General features: G+C 42.8%; 1 protein-coding gene across 10 annotated transcripts in view; it reads left to right on the top strand.

Annotated features, from left to right (window-relative positions):
* The window catches only part of LOC138060911 (CUGBP Elav-like family member 4), a 721412-nt gene that overhangs the window by 508785 nt on the left and 188456 nt on the right, over positions 1–24171 (top strand). The gene's annotated exons all lie outside the window — the stretch shown is intronic.

Below are 24171 nucleotides of genomic sequence, written 5' to 3'. Positions count from 1 at the left end.
GCCCTCACGGTCACATCCAGATAGAAATTTGAACTCCCTACAAACACATATCCTGGGTTTTTTTGATTCTTCCTTCTATAAAGAACTGAGTATAGAATGGGACTGCAGCTCAGAAATATATGTATCTAGTGGAGATCAGAGATGCTCAGTCCTGAAGAACTGCTCCAGGTCCATCTCCCATTGAGAGCACCCTATATAAAAGACACTGTGTGTGAGTATCAGGCTGCATCTTGTTTTGAGGCAGAAGAGCATTAGAAAATGGACAGACACCAGCAAATCTGTCAATGGGCAGAGAAGACAGAACAATAGCAAGGGGTTAAAACAACTGCAAATTCATAATAAGGGAAAACACTATTATGGTAAAAGCAATTCAGGCGATGGAGTGAAATGCTGGGGAGTGGGGGGGAATCTTGGCAGTGGTGCTGCTCAGGGCTGGACAAGACACAGGTTTATCATTGGGGTTGATGATATCAGCATAAATCCTGCCCCTGCAGAGAAGTGAGATACTCTGCTACCACCTAACCCTACAGGCCCCAATCTTTGCCTACGCCTCTCCTGGGCGCAGGATCTTTGCGTCTTCGTGGAGCCGTCCATTTCCAAAAAAAGTGCAGAATTTACTACAGGGGAAAAAAATGGAGCCTGAGTGCTGTTAATAGGATCTATGGCAGCATTCTGTAATACATCAGTCCTACTTATAACATAATAGCCGTATAACTCATACAAGGCTCTGGCACATGTGAGGCATGGAGGTCTACATTACACGGGGGAGGAATAAGCAACACAGTCGCATATCCTGTGGCTGGGAAAGTTTACAACACAAGCAGCAAGCTTTCCAGGTCTTAAAGGGTGGAGGAAAGGACAAGGCACAGGAACGGTTCAATCTATGATTTTTATGAAAGCTAGAGCGTATTCTTCACAGGAGAACTTCAGCGATTCTCTGCAAGGCTCTGTGTATGTGTGTGTGTGATCAGCAATAACTGTTAGTTGCCTTAGCAGTGAAAGAAGGAATGAATTGGTGATGGGAATTAAATTTGCCTTTTTCTTCTCTCAAGAGGTGATGCCATCAGTTAATGGAGAGGTGAAATGAGACAGATTCTCAGATGCGGTAAATTGCTTCAACTCAGCTGAAGTTAAGGGAGCTCTGCTCCTTTATGTCAGCTAAGGATACATTAAAGAATGTGAGTAGAAACTTTATTGTTACAGACCAGGTTTCTTTACATAAATAGAGAGCTCCAAACCTGCAGTATGACAGTGTTTTTTCAGCCTTTGATTCACATGATTAGGCATAGCAGGGTGACCAACTTCAGATCAGGCAGAAAACACAGACAGTCTGAATCCAGTCCTAGATTTTTTTTTCCTTTAAGACCTGAATTCAAAGCTTTGGACTTCCACTACAGCAGATGATGAACATTACAAGTAGCTACAAGTGAACCTTTAAAGGCTTGAGCCTTGCAGAGAAAGTAACCTTTGCTGTGAAGACTCAGTATCAGACCTCAATAATTCATGCATTTTAAGCCCGGAAGAAACTGGTGTGACAATCTAAGCTAGCCTGCTACATATAACAGGCCATCAGACTTCTCTGAATTATATTCTGATTCAAGTCCAAGGGCTGTTGTTGAAGTAAAATACATATTTTAGAAAAAAACATCCCATCCTGTTTTAAAGTAGCTAGTGATGGGTTGTAATAGATAACTTGGTAAAGACTTCTAATAATTGCAGTTCAAAATGGGCATCTCATTTCTTCTTTGCCTATGTCAGGCTTCATTTTCTAGGTTTGGGTTCTTTCTATACCGTCGTCTGCTAAATAAAAGAGCTCTGTTTTCTCAAATTTCTTTTCCACAGAAAATGATTAAATCAACTCTTAATTTTCTCTTTGAGGAGCTAACTGTTACCTTTAGTCTCTCATGATAAAACTGCCGTATGATTGATGCATCTGATACTGAGTGTCCCAGAGAAGATGACTAGAGAATAGTTATTCACTACTTCCCCAGTATAATAGCTGGGGCCATCAAACAATATTGTCAGGCCACACATTCCCTAGCTTCAGAGGGAAGTTTGAGGTCCTAAGCAGGAGGTGAGAATGATGTATTTTGTTGGACATGAACTGCAGAGCTGACCCAAAAAGATAGTGCTCATGGATTGCTTTCTGCAGCATGGGGGTTCCCCTGAGTGTCCTTACTGGCAGTCTGGATGTATGCACATGGAAGCAGATGTGAATGCATGTGCATTGCAGTTGGCCAGGGTGAACATGCACAAGAGGAGAAGAATTAGTCTTATCATTTTCCATCCCCAGCCTGGAACATGGGGAGGGTGGCTTAGAGCAACAGAGGTTAAAAACCAGGCAGCCTACTATGGAATTAAGCCATAAGTCCTGGCTGGACAGCGAGAGGAAGAGGAGGGGTGTGGATAATTGCACCCATAGGGCAATTAGCGTTACAAGGAGTAGTGGAGCTCCTCTTCAGTCTCTAGAGTGTGATTAATAGGCAATAACAACCCTCCTGGAGTTGCAATATTGCTATTATGAAGCCAAGTCTTTATTTTTTTTATTTTTTATTTATAAATGAAATATTTAAGTGCATGACTTTGATCGCCAGGATCTGCTAGTTAGTGCCGGCTTCAGCCACAAGGTGCCAAGATTAAAGATTCATCAAAGGCAAAGGATTAAGCCACCCTGTTGGAATGCCAAGTAGCTGGTCAGGGAGACGATGCTGCATTTATGGCTTGAGTGTGTCCTCCTTTGCTTAACTCGCCTCTCTACAACTGCGTATTTAGTCTCTTCCCCTTCATTCCACCACTGCTTAGCTCATTTACCCTTTTGTACCTGTGACTTGCCTAGGAGGAAGAGCAACAGATCAGCATTAAAAAAATACAAATGCTCTGCCGGGATGGAGAGTTCTCCTGTTAAGGAGAACTGGTTGTAAAGATAACATTTTGCAATGCCTAGGGTAGGAGATGCAACCTCCTCCATCCTTCTGTGTCTTTGGGAGGAAGAGTTCATATGCCATCTCACACAGGGCTGGGTTTCCAAAGGGAGTTAGGCTCCTAATGAACAAGATAGATGCCTGGTGTTCTTTCCAAAAGCAGTGAAGAAGAAAAAGGCAGAAACCCCATCCTCTCTTTTTAGACAGGATCACCATAGCTCCACAGTTCCTCAAAAACATCCTGCTTCTGTGTGGCTGTTAGAAGTTTGCCTGAGATTTCTGGGCTTTTGCATCCTGGATATGTGCAGGGATATGTCAGACTGATGCCCCTATGTGGGTCAACTCTGAGATTAATGCCTAAGCAACAAGGTTGTGCAGAAATCTTTGAAGACAAAGATCTCTTTTGGTGCCTAAAGTTCTCTGAAAATCTATTCTCCATCACTCTCCTCCTTGATTGATGCTGATGATTTACAGAATAGGGATTTATAGGACAAGATTTCCAAAAGTGGTGAGTGGCATCTGAGTCCCTCTTTTTACTCTCAGGCATAATAAAGGCATGTCCTTCTCGAGAGAGGATTCTTTGTGGCTTTTAGAAAGGCAAGCCCAAGGCAAAGAGTCTTAAACCACACATCTGAAACCACTCCCCACTCCTCCACCTCTCCGCCCGCTTGCTGTGGGAATGGAAAATTGTTTCAACAGTTCCCCCCCACCTTAAAGGGTCTAGAAGAAGGCAGAACTGTGCAAGCGTCCATTCTCTTGCAACAGCCCACAGGTCTCTGCAAACCAGTTTGCTCACTGTTCAACTTAATGGGAACTGTCAAGAGACGGAACAAATGGGGTAGGGAGAGGAGCTGCTGTGGAAGTGCACGAGTTCATTCCAATAAGCTCTCTATCTGTCTCCTGACGGCCTTTCCTCCCGCACCTCTGATACTCATTCCAGAAGGTGGATAAATATATCTACTTCTTGCTTCTCACATGAGTGGGCTTTTCTTTTCTTTTTTCTTTTCTTTTCTTTTCTTTTCTTTTCTTTTCTTTTCTTTGCTTTGCTTTGCTTTGCTTTGCTTTGCTTTTCTTTTCTCCTCTCTTCTCTTCTCTTCTCTTCTCTTCTCTTCTCTTCTCTTCTCTTTTCTTTTTTCTTTTCTTTTCTTTCTCTTTGCCCCTGCTAAAATAAAATAATTGGCAGTGGTTTGGGAAGACTTGAAATTTTGCTGGCATCTGGTTAGATAAGGTTTCCTTTTCTATCGCTCTTCCTGTCTCTTTCCTATGATATAGCTGAGGAGCTCAACAATCTGCCTTCCCTGCCAGATACCATCATGCAATTGGAAATACTATTGTTTTCTTTAGGCAGATGGTGATTCTCATCCTTTGATCCTTTCACTAAACTCATTAGAAAACCTGGCCTCAGATCAAACCTTAAAAAGAAGAGAAAATCAGAGAGAGAAATAAATGCTGTTGTGGTGAAGGTAGTATAAAAGACCCTGGACAGAACAGAGTACAAACACTTGTTTTCTATTTGTTTTTGTAACTGGGAATTTATTCTCTGAGGTCTGCAACTTTTTTACTAGTGATTAGATCTCACTGTTCTGTGTTGGTACACACGTGTACAGAGACTTATATATATGCGTGTGTGCGTGTGTGTGCACATATGTGTGTGTAAAAGTAATCAAAGGCATCTCCACTTGTTTCAGCCTGTGCTTGGAGTATGATAAGAGCCTGGTATGGGACTTACTGCACTGAAGCATGCGCTCCTTGGGTACAGCTTTGCTGTGTGTTGATAAGGGCTCTGCTGTTTGTCTCTTTTTGAAAATAAAGGGTATTTTTAGTGGTTTGGGCCGTACTAAGCAGGATGAATCACAGCAAAGTGACGGCTGACATGGCCTCTGTGCTTATCAACCTGAGTCCAACCCCTCTACGCTTGGCAATGCAAAGTGAACATAAAGAGTGCACCCAGCTGTGAGTTATCAGCATAGCTCAATGCCCCTACCTTGTTTAGGGGCATGTTTATCGTGTTGTGCAGGGGAAAGGCCCCAGGTGTGTACTTGAGAGAGGAGGATGGGGATGGGAGGAAGCTGAGCAGCACACTGCTGCTCTCTGTTTTGCCTGCTGGAACAAAGCTAAAGACCCACATATAATACAAGACCACTGTGAAATGACAGTAATGCGTGCCAGTCTTTCTCTTGTCCCAGAATGAGGGTGGCGTAACGGGCCACAGGTAGGTCCAAGCAGGAGATCACAGCCTACATTGAACAGAACCCTCTGAAAGGAAGATGAACTGAATTTGTGTAACTTACAGTGTTCAAGACTTTTCAGAGCAGTGGGTGGTCCCTGCGCCCTCTCTTCTCTGTCGGGGTGAGGGAGGAATGTGGAGGAACATCCCCCGCTATTCATAGAGCAAAGAAGTAAAATCACCTCTTTCAGGGGCAAAGAGCTGCTAGCTGCATGTTACTGCTGTCTCCCAGCCTGAATTAGGAGGTGCTGGACACCCTCAGCTCCCGTCAGTGGGGACACAGGTGTGTCATTTGTCCTATTTGCCAGTTTATTGGGGTTTTCTCTGTAGCACTGGGCTGCAGTCAAATACTGTGACTGGACTTTTTTTTTAATGGATTGTATAATTTTATGACTGTCAAGATGAACAAATAATTTGCAATGAATAATTTATCCAACAGATTTTGATTCTTTTGCGGCTTACTGAATATCCATGAGCAGACCTCGTTTTCGTCTGGCTTATTTATTGTTTGAATTTATTTGACGTGTTCCCCCCACTTTTTTTTTTTTTTTTAATACTATCAACTGATCAGAGACAGCTCCTGAAAAAGTTTGATAGTCTGCAGTTGAAATTAGTTGTAGTAGCCATGAATCAGAGACTGGACAGTCCAATGTGTAGAAATTCTACTCGAGAGACTTAGAATCTAATTCTCAGGCCTTTTGCAGACTTCCAGTGTAAATTGGGTCTAGGATGCTATGGAATGTTTTGGCATTCAAAACCTGTCCCTTAGGGACTATTCCAGGTCTGAGATAGGTAAGAACATAAGGACAAGGCTGGGCAAAGGTCTACTTTACCCGGTATCCAGGAGGAGCCTGGCCACGAGACAGGAGTCTTTGTGGCCAATAGTATATGCCTATGGAAAATATAAGACCAGGGCAAGCATGTAGTGATTCTTCCCTAAAATATTCATCCAGTCTCCCATGATTCGTAATTCAAAGGCTCACTGAGTGAAAAGTAGTGTTTTTCTATTTAGTAGCCCTTGAAGTATTTTTATTTCACATCAGTGGCACGAACCTGAGGCTGGGGAGGACACTGTCCTCTGATGTAAATTCTGTGCCTTATTCTATCACAGACACAGATCAAGTCAATTAGGTGAAAGTTTATTTACTTCATCTAACATTAGCTATTTGAAAGGTAGGTGAACAGTGTGATTTAGCTGGCTAGATTATTTCTGTAGTCAGTAGGGAGAGACGGACGTATCCAGGAGGGAAATCAGCCATCTTGAACCGTATAAGTATTGTTCTGGAGCTGCCTCTCTCTCGAAGCAGGCTGCAGGACTTGCAGAGATCAGAATCTCAGCCTTTAGATATCTGGCATTAGGTGAGGTGAATGTCATCCTCAGTATCCATGTGACTCAGTTCTCTCCGCATAGAGCATTTATTAGTAATTCCTTGCCCCCAGAAGGGCTGGGAAGGCCAGAACACTAAGGTGGGGAGGTATTAAGGTGCTGCAGTTAGGGGACCACTACAAGCCCATTAGCCAGATGAGACGGATGACTGTGGGTCAATCTAGGAGCCCCAGCGCATAAGCAGATTTCTGCTTGTTATAGCAGTAAAGATGCTCCCTTCTGGAGATTTTAATTATTCACATATCAGCGGGGGGACGCAACAAGTAGATGGAACCAAGAAACACGGTGAGATAACAAGCTAAACAGTATTGAGAGGGAACACTGAACCCAGGATTATGTCTGGCTTTCCCCACAAGAGACATCAGTGTTCTGAAGACACCAAAGCAAAGGTAGATTTTAGTTCAGGTTCTCTCTGTACAAAGACTCTCTGTAGAGATGAAGGAGGTATTTTAATCCTCTGGGAGCAGAGCTATCAAATTGGCTGGATGGCTCTCTCAGTCACAAACAGCATATTTTATATAATGTACCCACATTCTGAAATGTTATGGTAAATCAGCTTTTCATTCTCTGACGTTACTTGCAGTTTTGCATGACTGGGTGGAGGGAGGGAGGAATGACCCAGGTGGACACAAATACAAAATGCTTTCTTGTCCAAAAGAGAAGAACTGCTTGTGAACAGGTGGAATTGAATAACTCTGGATGTTACATGTCTACGCTGGCTGTTAAGGGTAGCCCTGAGAGCTCAAGACCAGGAAGTCACCCTCTGTGCAGATAATGAGCCTGCAAGCATGGCCTAAGGTGTGTCAAGTATACTCCGCTCACACTGTACAAGACCTCACACGCCTAAGGATACCTGGAGGGGTTAGTACGTTACCAGGCAGGCCCAAACAAACTCTCCACAGGCAGACAGTCCGCAGGAGGTGGAGTGTGCCATGTTTCCTGCTGCTCCAGATGGTGCCCTTTCAGAGTAATGTAGATGTAGCCACTGAGGTCCTGCCGAGAGACAGCCCTCTCCTGCTGGGCAGCTGTACATAAGGTAGGCAGCATTTTCCAAAGAGCTTACATACCAGCCAGTCTGTCCTCATTCGAGTCAGAAGAGATTGTTATCAGTCCTTTCCGCGGGAGCAGAATCAGGCCAGTACTGGGTGCTTTGGGGAAAGAAAACGACCCTGCAGGTCTCAAAGTGTAAGATCCTGTCCTTTCTGGGTTCTGTTTTCACAAGGTCACATCTCTTCTTCTGCAGAAGAAGGAGAGAAGAAGCAGATTTTATTGTTTTGGGGCAGGGGGGAATTTTGAGATGTAATCAAAGGGGTAAAATTATCAGCCATTGTTCCTTCAGTCCTTTCTCCACTGATGGCAAAGGCGACCATCTGCATCAGAATCACAGCTGGAGATGTCCAGCTTGAGGTGCCTTGCAGATTCTTCATTGTGGACTGAACTGAGATCAGACAGGTCAGACTCACTGCATTTTCTGTACTCTTCCCTTATCTTTCTGGACTCCCATTCAGTTTTCATTTCAGATCTCAATAGGCTAGAACACCTCAAGTGCCCCCAGCAACTCCTTCTACACCCTTCTTCTCCCTACACCATGTAAGATCTCCCTTGTTATTCTTACTCTTACGTTTTTCTACCTATAATGAGTACTGCTATACCCACTGACCTAATCATCCCTCCAGTACAGGAAGGCTCTTTTCTTCCAGGCTGGTGTATTTGTTTTGGAGGTTGTCTTGATTCAGGTGAAAGTGTTTGTGGCCTGAATCTATCAGCTACTCAGTGTTGCTCAAATTACTTTCAAAAAGTAATTTGTTGCTGATTCCCACATCCAAAAACTTATTGTCAATCTCATGTTCTTGGTGACTGTCTCCATAAAAGATAGCCACATATCCAAAATTAGAACCTGGCTGTTGCAAACTCTGGGGAAATAAACCTGAGGTGCAAATGAAAAAGAGGTTTTTAGAGACAAATATAGTCTGTTTCCAGTGCTCTCTTTGATGACTTAGTAGAAACTGGGCTCCAAACTTTCTGGCTTTCAGCAGCAATGCTAAGCAAGTTCTGTACTGCAGGTTACATCATATGTGTTTCTTCCCATTGAGCTCACTTTTAACAACACGATCTCCTTTGTCCATGAGTGATGTACAGGAACGTGCAGACACCAGGGGATGTCTCAGTGTTGACATGGGGATGAGTATAGGTAAGCTAATAACGGGGTTTGGGGGAATTCTCTGCCTTTCCAGCTGGGGCAAGAATCATGCTCCCTGGTTTAGGTGTCCTAAAAGTGAGACATTTAATCTGAGAAAGTCACACTGAGCTTTCTTTATACCAATAGAGAAGAACAGGCGTCTCCAGAGGACGTTTCATTCCATCCAAAGTGCACAAGAAAGGCCATATGAATTGTTGTCTGGTGGTGCTTATACATCTAAAATGACAATAAAGGAACCCTAAGACAACTAGCTTAGACATCTCACTTTTAAACGTCCTCAGTTAGAGGAGATGGATCCCATATTTCGCTGGGAAAGCTAATTGTCAAAACTGGAGCAGTTCAGGGCAAAATGTTGGTTTCAGTGTCACCCAGTGCCAAGAGACACTGGGGTAGAAATTGTGCAAACATCTTGCTTCATTATGAAAACAAAAAATAACAACAACAAAAAACTGTTTGAAATGGCTTTAATTGTTGAAAAAAAAACCCACTATGCTCCACACAAAAAGGGTAAAAAATGTAAAAGGTCAAAATCATAGCACAGCATTTTGGAATCTGCATTATTATAGAGATGAAAAGTCTCAAGGAACCCGAGGTGAGAAACAGGGATTTTTTTCTGTTGTTTAGTTTAGTTTTTAGATTAACAGCTCACCAAAATTAGTGAGCTTTTGATACCAATTAAGAAAAGGGAAAAACATTTGAAATTTCTAAAACTCTCAGGGGACAGAATATTTTACCTCATTCCTAATTTTTCTAATTTTTTTTTGAAAATTGCCTGCATACAGACAAGATAGTAGAATCACTGCTTTATAGAGCATTTCTGGATAAAATTGGCCATGCATAGCTTAGGTAGTCCTTATGAATAGATGATGAATACTGTGCTTTCCACTGGTGATAAAAATTTTCAGATAAAACAAAGTCTTTTTGATAGCACAAGACTAAGGAAGGTTTTTTGGAAAATCATGCTTATTTTCTGGAAGGAGGGAAAAGTTTCTTCAAGAACAGCTAGCCACTTATTGCTGGCAAAGCTTTCCCAGTGAAAGGATGGGCTTTTATTGAAAAACACAAGTGAAAAAGGCAAAAACATGTATACGGAGTCTGAGCTGAGGGAATCGCAACAGCAGACTGTGGAGCTGAAGGAACAAAAGCCCAAGGTCCCTCACTCATGCTTGGCTTCTGATGTTGGCATGCTAGAGGTATTTAAATATACCTCAGGAGCCAATATGAAGAGGGGAAAAAATGCCTTCCCTCCTTCCTTAACCTTAAAACTAAACAGATAATTCTCAGTCCTATTGAAGTTTGTGCTTGTGCAGGAAGCAGAGCAAAACTCGCTCATGGCTGCTGTTCAGCTCCCTGTGTGACAGTCAAAGATCAGCTCAGCCGACTGACTCCCCCGAACAAGCATCCTCCTTGCCAGTTTAAAATCATGAGTATTAAAATGCAGCCTTGGCATTTACACAAAACTATTGTATCCGTCCATCCCGGAGAGACAGGAGCCATTGGTGTAATATTTCTGCTAATGCAGAGCAGAGTTGTGAGCCAGTGACAAAAATGAAGAAGCTTCTCATTCACAGTGAAGCAGTTAAATTTGCAGGCAGCGAAGAGTAAAGTGCATCTCAGCTGAAAAGTAGCTGAGCTCCTTCCATGAGGAGTCGACCAGGTGATTGTCAGCTCTTTTTGCTCTTTGGAAGGCGAAGGGGATGCTGAAAGGGATTGAGGTCCCTGCCAGCAGCTGCCCCTGTAAATGTCAGTGCACTGTGCGGAAAGCGATGGCAGGATTAGCCCTCCGGCACAGGTATCAACAGATCTCCTTGTTCTAGATGACAAGATATTGAATGCAGGCAGAATATGCAGTGGTTTTTGGCCTAAATCAGCAGACTGACTCAAACCTACCGTGCCTGTTTCCATTTTCTGTAGGCTTCTTTCCCATAGCAGAAACCCCACTCCCTGCAGCCCTAGCTCCATGGCTGTACACTTCTGCTACCATATTCAAACACCCAAGTGAGGAGATGTAACATTTCGGGGAACCAAAGTAGCTTTCAAGCTAAGCAGCATTCGTGCCAGTCAAAGGAAAGGGCAGTAGAAAACCATGCCATCTCCCAACCCCCTAACAAACTGTATCCCATAGAAAAAGCTACCATTGTTTTTTTCTTGCTTGTCGTAGAAGACAGTACGTTTCTCAGAGATGGAAACTGTGCCAGTCTCACAAGCATATTTGCTTGTTGCCCTTCCTCTGAGTTGTGCTTGTTCTTGCACACTGAGGGAAATAAATAAGCTGTTTATGTTCCCACACATGTAGAAGCATGTACCTATATGTATGTTGCCCAGGATCATCTTCCCTGCATAGAAAGAAGCAGAACGTTGGCCCTGTTCCAAATCATGTTGAACACGCCACCTGGAAGGAACAGAGACATCTGGAAAATCATTCCACAATCTCTGAGGAAATTACAGGAGAAATACCGGATGATTGGAAGAACAGCCCTTTGTGGGATTCTTACTTTATCAGCCAATTTCACTTAGATTTTTTTTTCCTAAGTAGCATATGTTCAGGACTTTAATAAGAAATCGTTGAGTTCTGGGGGTTTATTTATTTGTTTATTTAATTTTCCCCGTAAATGAAAAAAGTTTTGTAAGTTTCACAGGTGGCAGGGTGGGAGGGAGTGGGGAAAAGAAGAAAAGGAAAAGAAATGTTTCACTGTATACAATAGTGAGAGAGATTGCTCCCTCACCTGGCATGTGGAGCAGTATCACTGGACCCATAGACTGGCTGAATATGCCTGAACCAGAGCAGAGCTGGACACAGAAGGAAAGCCCCTTGGCCTGTTCCTCCCAAAGTCCCCCCTTGCAGACAAGCAGGGTTGTTTGAAAAGCCAAGCAGAGATACTTTTGATGGGAGCAGAGCTGTAGGTAGAGGTAAGCCTGCGTGTGCCCATGCAGAGCATTGACTGCAGCATCCTCTGGGTTTTGGGGAACAAGAGGAAGAGACCATCACTGAATAAACTGTGCTTCTGGTTTCCATGTGACGCCTTATGTTCAGAGCTTCTCTGTCTTCCTCTGCTCTGCTGTGGTTCTTATGCTTCAGGCCATTGCCACAGCATTGGAGCCCCTACTGGCTCAATTTCACCTCTAAATTACCTTCTAAAAGTAAAGTGCAACAAGATGCAGAACAGGAGGAGACCCCAGACTGTGTCAGCCCAAATCGCACTCTCATGCCAGTCTGAACAAACTAGATTTGACAGCATAGCAGAGACAAGGGGGGACAGGTCCAGACCCCCTAGCTTCGTCTGAATGCACTTGCTATTCAGTGCTTCACTTTTTCGTAATCAGAGGAGGGTGTGCGGGAGTGTGGAGGATGGAGGATGACAAGAGATAGATCCCAGTTCATAAACATCTTGAACATTTGGAAGCTTTTAAGCAGCTGCTATTCTGGCAAAGTATTTCTGAACCAGCCACCTGCATATGTTTTCTGTTTTTATTAAACTAAGCTCCAAAGATGAGAAGATACAGGTGGAAGCTTTGAGCTCCATTCTTTTCCCCACCTCCCCTTGCGTATTTTAATCCTAATCTGTATCAACAAAGATGAGTCGCTTCTTAAACACACACAGAAATTATACTGAGGCCCATCGAGGAGAAACGACGAGCTTTGATTCTATAATCAATCGCTAAGAAATTCATTAGTGCCAGCACAGATCTGTTGTGCAGGAGGAGCTCTCCCCATGGACCTGCCTGAATCAGAAGAGCTTCGTGAACAGCCGCTCTCTTCCGTTACACTGGGCTCGTTCCCTTGCCTGGGAATAGCCCGATCCCTGCTTTTGTCTCAAGGAAGAAAAAGCTCAGGAGCTCAAAGCGAAGACTGAAAACTTGTCTCCACTACTGACTGCCCTTCACAGCTTCTCTCGCTCTTTCTGTCTTTTAGCTCAGACATAAATAGACATCCTGAGCACTCTGGGGTCATTAAAGACTTGTAAAAGTTGTAAGGATGATGCTTAGAAATAAAAGCCCTTAAGGAGGAAGTATTCAAAGGGAAGTACCTACTCTTCTCTACTTGTGTTTAGGGCCAAAAGGCATTACTAAATTTTTAGAATGTGTTAGGCACACATCAGTTTCCAGGGATTTCTTTCAAGATAGGTGTGGATGCAGCACTGTTAAAATCAGGAGCAAGCTTTTAAAAAATACTTCTGATTTAGATAGATGTACCCCCTTGTTCATCTGTAAGATTTATGTTCTTATTCATTTGTAAGTACCCTTTAGGTTATCTGGCTCTTTCTTACACTAAAAAAAAAGAAGAAAAAAGAGAGAGAGAGAGAGAGCATGTCCCATCAGAACTCACCCAATAGTTTTGCATTGATATTACTTAAGCACTTCATCCTAAATATCTCTAATGGAACCCTCTATTCAAAAATCTTCGTTAAGATAGATGTGTTAGCCCTCAGCAGCTTCATTAAAAATGGGGAATTACACACTGCCTACCTGAAATGCCCCCTGGATGTAACAGTTATACTTTCTTCTTCCCATGGCTTTTGTGTGGTGAACAGCAGAGGAAGCACTAGGTGGTAGTTGTGGAGATATCTGAGAAAGTCAAGCCATGTAAAAGATAATAAATTCATGGGGATCTCTGCTGGAGAGACCTTAATTTTAGGTACCCTTTTGCACTGGTCAGTAGCATTTAGAATTTAGCAGACTTTCTGTATTGTGTTTATTCAGCTTGCTTCAAAATGCACCTGAATCTTCTGATGTCTGCTTTTGCTGGTGCTGTTTTTGCTGCACTGATATTTCTGCCGGGCTGATGTTATTGTTTTAGTTTGTTTATTTTTCCTCCAGTAACTTGAATAAACTTCTGCCATGATGTCCATGTTAGACATCCATACCTGAGACAGGAGTCACCCTCTGTCAATGAGCCTATCTCTCTCATTGGTAGTAGAGACAGCTTGCACGGTTCAGTTTGACTACACGTCCAACTTTCAAATGTTTAGTGTCAGGTGAAATGAGTCCCACCTAAAGAGACTAGAAATTCCCACCTAAAAGGTTTGGAGATTGGTCTAAAGCCCACTGAGGACAAAGGAAAGACTGTTAATTATATCACACTTTGACCTAAGCCCTCAGCAAATTCAAGCTTCAGTTTTCAGTTAGTTACCTTCTCCAGGTTGTCCATCAACCCAGACATGTCCTCAAACCTGAATCATGTTCATGCTACATCAAGGCATCCAGGTGCCGTGTTTTCAGGGGGCACATTTTATTCCAGCAGCAGGCAGAGACATCTACTCTAAGAGATGATAGACTTGCAGCTCTGCTCACTGGTGTGTCTGTAAGTTCCTTGCAGACTCTGAAATTCGGAAGGGCCCTGAGGAGACTGGGGCAAATGATAATCCCTGTATGTCCTGTATCTGCCTTCACTACCTTGGACAGGAGAATCTGCTTTACTGAGCCAGGGAATGATGAGACAGCAGTAGGACTGAGTCCTTTCTGACAAAGAAAATGTCCTAGGATTGCTTATCCTCTGGCTGGAAAGCCAGGAGAGGCAAGGAGAAAGGATGCTAGCTGAACAACTCATCCGAAGGACAGGCTTCCTCAGTGTACAGGGACTCCCGCAGGGCCTTATGTGTGAGCCCATTTAAGATAATCCTGGCCGCTAAGGTACACAATGCCTTTGACGATGCTCTGTTCTTCCCTCCCTCTTCCTTGACCTTGACATTCAGTTCCTTGTGAAGTAACGTGAAAGCATCTGTTGTCTCTTTCATTTAATTTGTAAATATGTTCCCGGAGGGCTGGCAGAGCGCACGTGAGCCTGAGAGGCTACCACAGCGTCAGTTGTCGCTACCAAAGGCAGAAACGCCTGCTTGTGCCCTCGGGGAGACACCCTTCATCCTCACACAAGCCTGCACACTGCTGGCCTATGGCTGTTCTGAACGATGGTAAAAAAAGAGACTTAGGAGATTTCTCGACATACGTGATGTGCGGATGTGGGTGAGGGATGGTGGCAAGCTGTGTGCATGCTTCAGGAGCCTCAGGTGCCCTTGCACATCTGGACACAGAAGTTAAAATACACCTCCACTATGCTGTCATAACAACGTGTTATGTCAGAGATCCATTTGGCCCAACGAGGTTTTTTGTTTTGTGTGAAAATCAGTTATAACTGTGTGCTAGACCTGTTTCTAAGCAAAAAAAAACTTCTTATTAGACTGTAACCTAAGGACTGATACATGTGGAGGGGTAGGAAAAGACAAAATCTTGAGCTACACAAACCCTGCTTTGGGTCTACTAACTAAAGCATCCCCATTGCTGTATTATTGCTGAGATAGATCCTTGGGCTGCAGCTCAGTCATTTACTCAGTCCTTGAGATAGCAGACTTGTCACCAGCTTATGTGGTAGTTCTGCCCCACAAAAGACTGTTAAAGGCCTCAAGGTTTCACCCATGATTGTTATGATTACTATAAATTATCCTTTTATTGCACATTGAAATCCTCAGACACTGAGCACCTAGAAAATCATGTTTCTTTCAGCAGCAGGTGCAGGCTTTCAGTTCATAAACTGCCTCTTACGGCTGCTGAGACAGCTGAGACAGCCATCCAGAGATGCGGGCACGAAAGTGCCTTATTCCCCAGCTCCTGAGCTCTTTCACTTCTCCACGCCTGACAGAAACAAGTCTTTCCTCTGCCTGGCAGCGTGCAGACTTTGCGATGCCGGGGGCGTGCGACATGGCCTAGTCTGTTGGGTGCATCACCCACAGAAAAAAAATCCAGAGGCAACATCTTTACTGCATGCGCTGCACTGACCAAAAAGGTGGCTAAAAGTCTGTTTTCCGACTCGTTTGCTAACAAGGGGGTAACAGCAATTAGAAAACACTTGTAAAATGTATGTGCCTCTTTCTTTGGAAGTTAGGGAAATGCAAAATTGATGTAGACTCTGTCAGGTAGCTCTTGATCATTTTTCCTGGCTATAAATGCATTTAACTAAGAGCATGTAGTGCTGATGAGACATTTCAAAGGGTCCGTGTTTATCCCTTATGTGACACCGGTGTAACATGTTTCACACCACGTGGATGTATTTGGCCTGCTCTGACATTAATCTTCATTCTGCACTTCTGGTGTTGTCTCTCCTCTCTGCCTTACAAAGAGGGAAACTGAGGCACAGAAGCATGGGGCAAATTCCCCAAGGCCAGCCAGCAGTAGTGTGGCAGAGCTGATTTTATAACTCAGGAGCCAAAACTCCTCAACTCAATCTCTTCAACTCCCCCAGCACTTGCTCTGCAGCATGTATTTTAGTAACTCTCCAGATGCAATCCACCTACCAGTCCCACCAAAACTGAAAGCTGAGTGTAGCACAGTGGAGCTAGGAGAAAACTCTAGCAGGTAGCAGCATGTTCTCTGCCCTCTCCCCTTCACACCTGCCAAACATCAGAATAAATACCTAGGGGTGATTAGCAAGCATCTTTACAGACAGGCCACCACACCAAGAGGGATATCATCCTTGCCTTCTGCTTAAATTGGGCTGATTGGCTAAAGCAAGTTAATCCATGTTCCTTGTTTAACAAAACGAAAGAATGATGTAGGAAGCAAGAAACGCTTGCAACCCTCCTAGGTATGAACGTTCAGACTGATTCAAATTCTTTCAAGTGGTTTTGTCTCCGGCGATTTGCACTTTCTTGCCTTCCAGCCCTTCCCTATGTTCCCATTCCTACCCCCAACTCCATCTTGCCAAGTCCTTCCACCACTGTTATTATTTGTGAAGCGTGAGGAGAGTTATGACAAGGGAGGGATGTCATTAAACCACGCCGGGAGGAGATGTCAGCCGCCATGCAAACATCTTCCTGACACTCCACTTTCAAACGATTTCAGAAACTGCACTCAGATGATTTCAGGTTGGGTAGGCCTGTCAGCTCGGATGGACTCCACGCATTGCTTTGGTGCTGGAGACAGCTCTGGAGCGTCTCAGTCGGCTGTTACGCGCACACGAGTACGCAGCCCCATCCCTGCACACACAACGGCACATCATTATTTTTATGCCACTCCAAGACAGATATCCTTGAATGCCGTTGGAAGCGTCAAACTTTCACTGCAAGTGAAAGCTTTAACATTTAGAGGGTTCTTATGTAATGCAAATGAACCGGAAAGGTAGGAAGGCATCCCAAATGCCACTCAATGCATTTATAAAAAGATAAGGTGACTGTGTCCTACCCTGCCATATCACTTCATTACTGAGTGTCAGCAAAGAGCCTAGTAGCTCAATTGGCTGATGAAATCACATGACCTAAGTGTTATCTTGCAAAAACACATGAAATTATTAAGCCCAAACAGCAAAGAAGTATAAATATCCTGACAGTTTATTCTCACCAACCAATCAAAGACTAAGGATCACTTTATTTCCTTTCATTTTTTCCCTCATGGGGGAAAAAAAAAAGAATTTTCCTATCTAATTTATAATTCAAGATATTTTGCTAGCTAATGTATTTATATTATTTTCTTCAATATCTAATTGAAGTGCTTTGTTTATGTATTATTCATTTGATCTTTGTTTTCAGTCCTCATTGTTAACTTCCAATAAAATTTTAATAGGCTCGTGGTCAGAGATCAAGGTGGCAGACACTTTGATGCCGTGTTAATTCACTGACAAAAGGGCAGGAAGAAAGCACGAGTGAGGAAGCTTTTAAAGCCCTCATTTCTGATCCAGATCTCAGCTGTCCAATGTTGATATGTGCCTAATTTTCACAGGGGCAAATTTCCTGGCCTTGCTTTAGTAGTCATTTAGGGGTTTGGGTGCCATTCTAATAGCAAGCAAGGAGAAAACGTAATTGCCTGGGCTTCTGCAGTGTGGGACATGAGCTGTTGTCCGCTGAGGTCTGAGGAAATAACACACTGCTCTTCATCCTTTGAATGTCTCTGCTCAACGGCTCGCACAAGTAAACAGAGCTGAAGGTGATGGATGTGGCATGTTAGACAGGAAAATGGGTTATTTTTCAAGATTTTCTAGTACCTGGGGCAGTGCAGCACAGCCAGCAGGGTATAGTAGACTCGAGTAACATACTGCTCTGTGGGCTGTGACTGGCTACTGGACAATACAACCTAGTAGCTGCCTTACCAGGAAGTAGGTACAGCCTTTTACCTCCCAGTTCTCAAAGCCCTGGGGTCTCAAATGGGTTTCCACCACCTGAATGTCTCAAGTGCATGACTTTTGTTATGTAGTCACTCACTGACTCACTAAGTTGTCTTCCATGAGCAAGAATTCAGAAATTGTCTTTTAGCTGAAATATCCCAGCCCTGTCCAGTTGGGATCGGAAAGATTCGTGTTCAGTGTTCACTCCAGCCAAAAGCTTACTTTCAGTTTACTTTTTTCTTCTCAGATGATGTCAACAAAGACATTTTGCAGTAACTGGAGAGTTAATAACAGTGTAGGAATTTTAACTGAGCCTAGGAAAATCATGTATAGATATTCTTGGCATTTCTGGATATCAGCACAGCTGTAGCTCTGTCTTACCAATGAACAAATATTCTTGGCCAAGACAGCAGCTCGCACAGCCCATTAAAGGCAGCTTCTGTAAGAAGCTGTGCATGCAGCAAGCAATACTAACTTGAGTTTACAATTGTTGCCCACTGAACGTTGGCATGGACAGGTAGTGGAAGTAGTAAGTGATAAAAGGCATGGAGCATTGAAAGTGACAAGCAGCAGATGTAAATAGAGGTAATTTTGTGCAATAACCCACCAAATTCCTTTTTAATGAACTTAGCTCTCCAGTCTCCACAATTCAAGACGTTGCTAGACAAGAGAGAGCGAGAGGCAGGTCCAAGAATAGTGTCGTGAAGACAGAGGCTGCTAAGAAGTTGCAGTAGCAGTCCCGCAGGGTGCACACTCCTGTAAGTAAACCCACCAGCCAGCTTCAGTTTGCACCAGTGTCAGGAATGGCAGTGATACCAAAGATGCCCATGGAAGAATCTGTACTCACAGGATGATTAAAGAAAAAACATGAGGAGTAAATTATGCATTGCACATTGTACCAAGAAACCTGGCAGCAGATGGTGGAAATAAGGGAGATTTGTGGGAGCAGTGTTCGTCTGGTTCCAGTATGTCTCGCATTCCTCCTTTCCTTTGTTTCACACGTTCAAAAGCATCCATATACACATTTATTCCCCTTGAGTTTACTCATAGAAGAAGAACAGAGTCCATCAGGATTTAAAACAACATTTTCAGTAGATTGGAATGAGTGCTTGAGTGGAGGATGTCAGCATTTCCTCTGACTTACATAAGTCAGTGGTATTGTAATGGGGTTGTATGTTATAGACGGTGCTTTTTTGTTAGAGATTCTTCAGATGAGTTGCTTCCTTTTTTTTTTTTCAGAAAAATCTGAGACTGGTTTTAGGAATTCTACCTGCATAAAGATACTTTTCTTTTCCCCAAAAAAGTTGAAATAACATTTTTTAGGTGTTTTGAGGTTTCTTTTGAATGAAAGCACTGGAGCAGAATTATTTTTTGGAGTAGAAATTCTTGACTTTCCTTCCCTTTTCCTCATGTTTGACTAACAGTCATTCATATACAGTTGTGAAAAAAGATTCGCTATCTATCTGAACTCAATGACCTTAGAATTTTCCCCTAGATGAAAATTCAACCCATCAGAAATCTATGAAACTCAGAATGGAAAAGTGCAGAAATGGCATCTTCATTATTCTTCTGGTTCTTTTCTCTTGTCAAGGATACAAGTGTCAGGTTTTCTCATGTAATAGTTGCTGTTTCAAACTTAGTGTTTTCATCCTCACTGTCTGAAATTAGCTCACTTTATTCTTTGCACATGACTAGAAGAAGAGATGACCACAAATCCTCTGCTAGCAACTATTGTCACACAAAATGTATCCTGTGCACATAAAATATTCTTGTTTCAGCTGTTGCTGGGCATTTCATAACCACTTTAACAAGTCTGGTTCTGAACATGGGAAGGAAGCACAGTATAGGTGGTGGGGTTTCTGTAAGAAAGAGCAAACAAATACAATAAAATTGTGTTGGTGAAAATACTAACCTCTGTGGAAAATTTAAGCTTTTAGTCAAGTCCTCTCACCCTACATCTGTTGTAAAATAAACTGCTTTAGAATAAGAGCACCTCCTTCCAAAACCTAGACAGTACTGAAAACTTAATTTTCCTATCTCAGAAAACTTTTGATGGGAGTCTTTCAGCCTGCATTTAAATAGCAAGTGTGACATGATGGCTGTCTTAGTCAAGCCTCTGATTGTGCTTGGTTGTTCTTAAATGCCATTAATGGGAATGCGAAACAGTCATTCACTTGACATATGAAAAGGGAAAAATCATAAGAGGCTTCATGTGTGGACTGCAAAGGGATTGTCTCCCTTTCCCCATGTATCTGGCCCTTTCCCAGGGTTCAAAGGAGTTTGACTCCATGGCAGGGAACTATCTTGCTGGCATGGGAGAAGGAGTAAAATGAGGAACAAAAAGAAAAAGAAAAGGAAAAGAAAATTCCACTTGATTAGCTGCTTAGCATCAGTTGGATGTGACAACTCTTTGAATATGGATGAAGCCTACAAGAGGGATCATCTGCCAGCAGTAGTTGTTACGAAGGAAGTAAGTGATGCTGGAGGTCAGAGGGCGCCTGTCTTGCGAGCTAATGAAAGAATTCTAGGAGACAGAGCTTTTCTATCTGATTAATATAAGAGCTGTAATTCCTGCCCTTCCCACCCCCACACCTTCTCTGCTCTCTCTTTCAAAATGATACCAAGGCTATTGTTGTTTTTGTAAGTGGGATGTGAAAGAGAATGTCCTAGGAAGAGCTTTGCTTCTCATAAGTGATATTTTGGCCAATAACTTGTGCCAATCTCATCCTCCCACACAGATTCTGGAAGGGAAAAGCAACTCTTTACTTTATTCGCTGCCAGACTTTTTTTCCAATCATGCTGAGAGCTGAAAGTCAGCCCTGATTTTCAAGGGGGAGAAATGCAGTGGTCAGAATGGGCTGATTAAATAGGAACCTATAGGTGGGAGTTGGACAGTTAGAAGAGAGAACTCAGGAGTGCTTTGTTCTTAAAGGTGACAAAGACATTTTAGGATATAAGAGTTACTATAGCGGCTCTGATCAAAGAGAAAGGTAGTCCAGTATCCTTTCCCAAGCAGTGGCCAGCGCTGGATGTTTCGCAAAAATACATAAAAATCAGGGAAAATATAATGAGTCTTCCTAGATATGACTTCCCTGCTTAGGGATTTTCTGATCTGGATAGTGTAGCCATACAACAGGGTAAGCTTGAGCCTCCAGCTGACATAAACAGATGTAGGCAAGAACTACATCTACACCACTGCAGGTGCATTCCCCAGACTTAAGGACAGATGGCATGGTATGGTTCGTCTTTACTCTGTTAAGCTCTCTTTCATCAGAAAACAGCAGCCATAACCGTACTGCAGATTGGGAACAGTTTCTGGTCTGTGCTATCCCCTAAACCATCCCTGGATGAGGTCCAGAATAGTACTTGGCCAACACTGTGCTAATAGTAAGAGAGTTTGGAGAATCACGGGACATCATTGCCTGAACCTGTTCTCTGTCCCTGTTTACTGCAGAGGTAACCTAAATAATCATATAGATTGTCTTCCTTGTTGTTGCCCTAAGATCTCCATCCTCATCCTTGTGAAATCCACAGAGGCAAAAGCAGACCTTTAGGCAACATCATGGACACAGGTAATTTGGAGGTAAGCATCCTGAAAGGCAGGCCCGAAAGCAAATGTAGTCATGTACTGTTGTACACCGTCCAGTGCACAGTAAACGCTGAGCCCCTCAGCCATTGGAAGGCAGAACCTGTAGAGAAAGAGCAGACAACAGAAGACCTAGGATTCATGGGGATCAGTGCCTATTTTCCAAAGTAAGACATAAAGCAGAGCCCTTCTGGTCTCCAGACAGAAGGTCCCTCTGGTTATGTCAATAGTAGTCACTCTCTGGCTCGGCCTTTCTCAGCTAGAAAACCTTTACACGAGCTAATGCTTTACTGGTGTAAAACAGTAAGCTTCAGCACAGCTTTGGTGGTTTTCAAGAGCAGATGAGCTGATCCGTGTATTTTACAGGCAGACCGAAGTTTTTGATAATGTACGGATGGAATGAGCTTGTTATTTATTTTACCTAGTAAATACCAGTCACTGAAGGTAAGATGTTGTCAGGGAGTCTAAATCTACATATTGGTCTTCCATCGCTGGATAAGGCTTCATATAGTTTAATTAATGCAGAGGCTAAGACACTTTCCCCTCCACTGGCGCAGGAGGAAAGAGAGGTAGTCTGGAACTTCTCCACTGTTGAGCTATCACTCAAAAACTTTGCTATTTCACCAGTCAATAAAGTACAATTGAGCAAAGATGCGTATAGCAAGGCATCTACTCCCATGATAACATCCATACGTGGATAGTTATAAGGGACTGCAGTGAGAGATACATCTGTCCCAAGGTATTGTGAGTGAAGTGTCCTTCTTCAGCTCCCTTTAAAAGGTAAAGAGGGATGCTTAAAAACCCTTATCCTAGCCCAGGTCCACTGAAAAGATGTCACTGAAGATGTTCTACTGAGGCTGGATGTAATTTAATCTCCAGGTATAACATTTTGTTGGCTCACGCTTTCAAAGATGTAGTGGCAAAATTTATTAACAGAATTTACACTCGGCTGGTGTGAAAGTCTTTACTTACCACCTGATAAAGGCAGATGCTAGAACAGGGCTAGAGACTGCATTTTTAAATGGATTTTATCTTTTGCAGATATATATATAGTTTACCTCTTTTCAATGTGTGCGCTTATGTAAGTGTGGGTGGTGGGGGAAGGGAGCTGTTTATATCTCAGTTCTTCTGATTTTTCCATGCATTTTAAGGTCCTGATAATATTAAGAAAAAGAAGAGGGGTTCACTAGTGAATGGATACAGCAAACAGTGTTTCCGCTACAAAGTGAGTATCTGCACAAATGACAAAATGTGTATTGTTGTGCAGACTCGGTGCTTCTGTCTATAGACATTTGATCTGAAATTAGAAGTATATATTTCCATATGCTGTGTCACATACAGCTTTAGGGAAACCACAGTCCTGTCAGGTTCTGCCTAACCCTCTAGTGTCCTGAACAGCTCTAAAGAAGGAAAGGAACTTTTAAACTAGGAGGAGGTTTAATATTCCCTAATTTACCCACATGCAATACATCTAACTAAAATGTAGATGTTTCCATTTGGGCAAGTCAAATGAGACTTGCAATACAGAACACAGAGAGAAAAGGGCTATTTTAGGGTGCATGTGATTTTGTGGAATATAGCTGTCTATCTCCGGATGAGATAGCCCTCTAGACTTTGCAGACCAGACCCCTGTTGCCTACAGAAGAAAGCTTAAGGTGATTATCTGAGATGGAGGCACATCTTAGTTATAAACACCTACCTTTCTCCAAATGTTGTAAATACCTATGTTTCTCCGCCCTTTCAAAAGTGAATCTCTAAAATTGCAGATTCTTGAATTCAAAGACAAGGATATTTTGGCTTTAAGAAAATACCTCATTTCTTCTCTTTATGTGTGCTGTGTATAGATACAGGAACAAGAATAGCATTCCTTGCCTTACACATTTTAACAAGTACCTTTCTTCTTGCGTGATCCCGAACAAACAAATATATTTTATTTATATTTGTAAATAAAAAGTGTCAGGGACCTTCTTTAGATATGATATGAGCCAGCACAGGACAACCGAGCATTAAACTCTCTTCCTCTAAAACTAAGTGGCTATATTCAGCACATCTATTGGGAAAGGTCCCAGTGCCATCTTCCAGACCATGCCCAGAAACTGTTTGGGACAGGACTAGTTGGCACACACTCAAACCATGGCAGGGTCCAGCTTCACCTGTTGACAGATCGGTGTTTGGATTGCACTGCACAAAACATTCCCTGGCATTATTTAATTTTCTAGGTAGATATAACATAGGCTAGTATTCAGGATTAAGGTAGTAGAAAGATTTTGGTCAAATATATTATTCATTGAAAAAAGTAGTTAAGCATTGAATGGAAATATATGCACACTCCTATCAAAAAATAAGATAGTACAACCAACTCATTTGAGTGAAAATTTAAAACTTTTGTTTTGCTGATGAGACATTTTTAAACAAAGCCTTTTCAGAATTTCATTTATTAATCTGCTAACTTTTAATAAAAAGGGAGAAAACCTATAACAAAATGAAAAAATGAAAAAAAGTTCAGTTTTGAATCAGGAGGGTGACTCTGGCAAACTGGGCAGTCATTTTTTTTAAATTATTTTGTTGATGTGCATTCTGGCCAGTGAAGTAAACAATCAGTTATTCACAGACATCTCTCGGTCCATGTGTAAGCCTGCCAGTACCAACCCACAGATCTGGGAAGGAGCCGAGCGTCTGGAGCAGCCTTTGAGATCAGTGGAGGTTACGGGTGTGCAGAACCTGGGAAGTCAGGCACAAACAGGTCTATGGATACTGGGTGG

The sequence above is a fragment of the Struthio camelus genome, chromosome Z, assembly GCF_040807025.1.
Source record: "Struthio camelus isolate bStrCam1 chromosome Z, bStrCam1.hap1, whole genome shotgun sequence".
NCBI classification, from domain to species: Eukaryota; Metazoa; Chordata; class Aves; order Struthioniformes; family Struthionidae; genus Struthio; species Struthio camelus.
The sequence above is the reverse complement of the archived record's forward strand: the minus strand, read 5'-3'. Positions and strand labels throughout refer to the sequence as shown.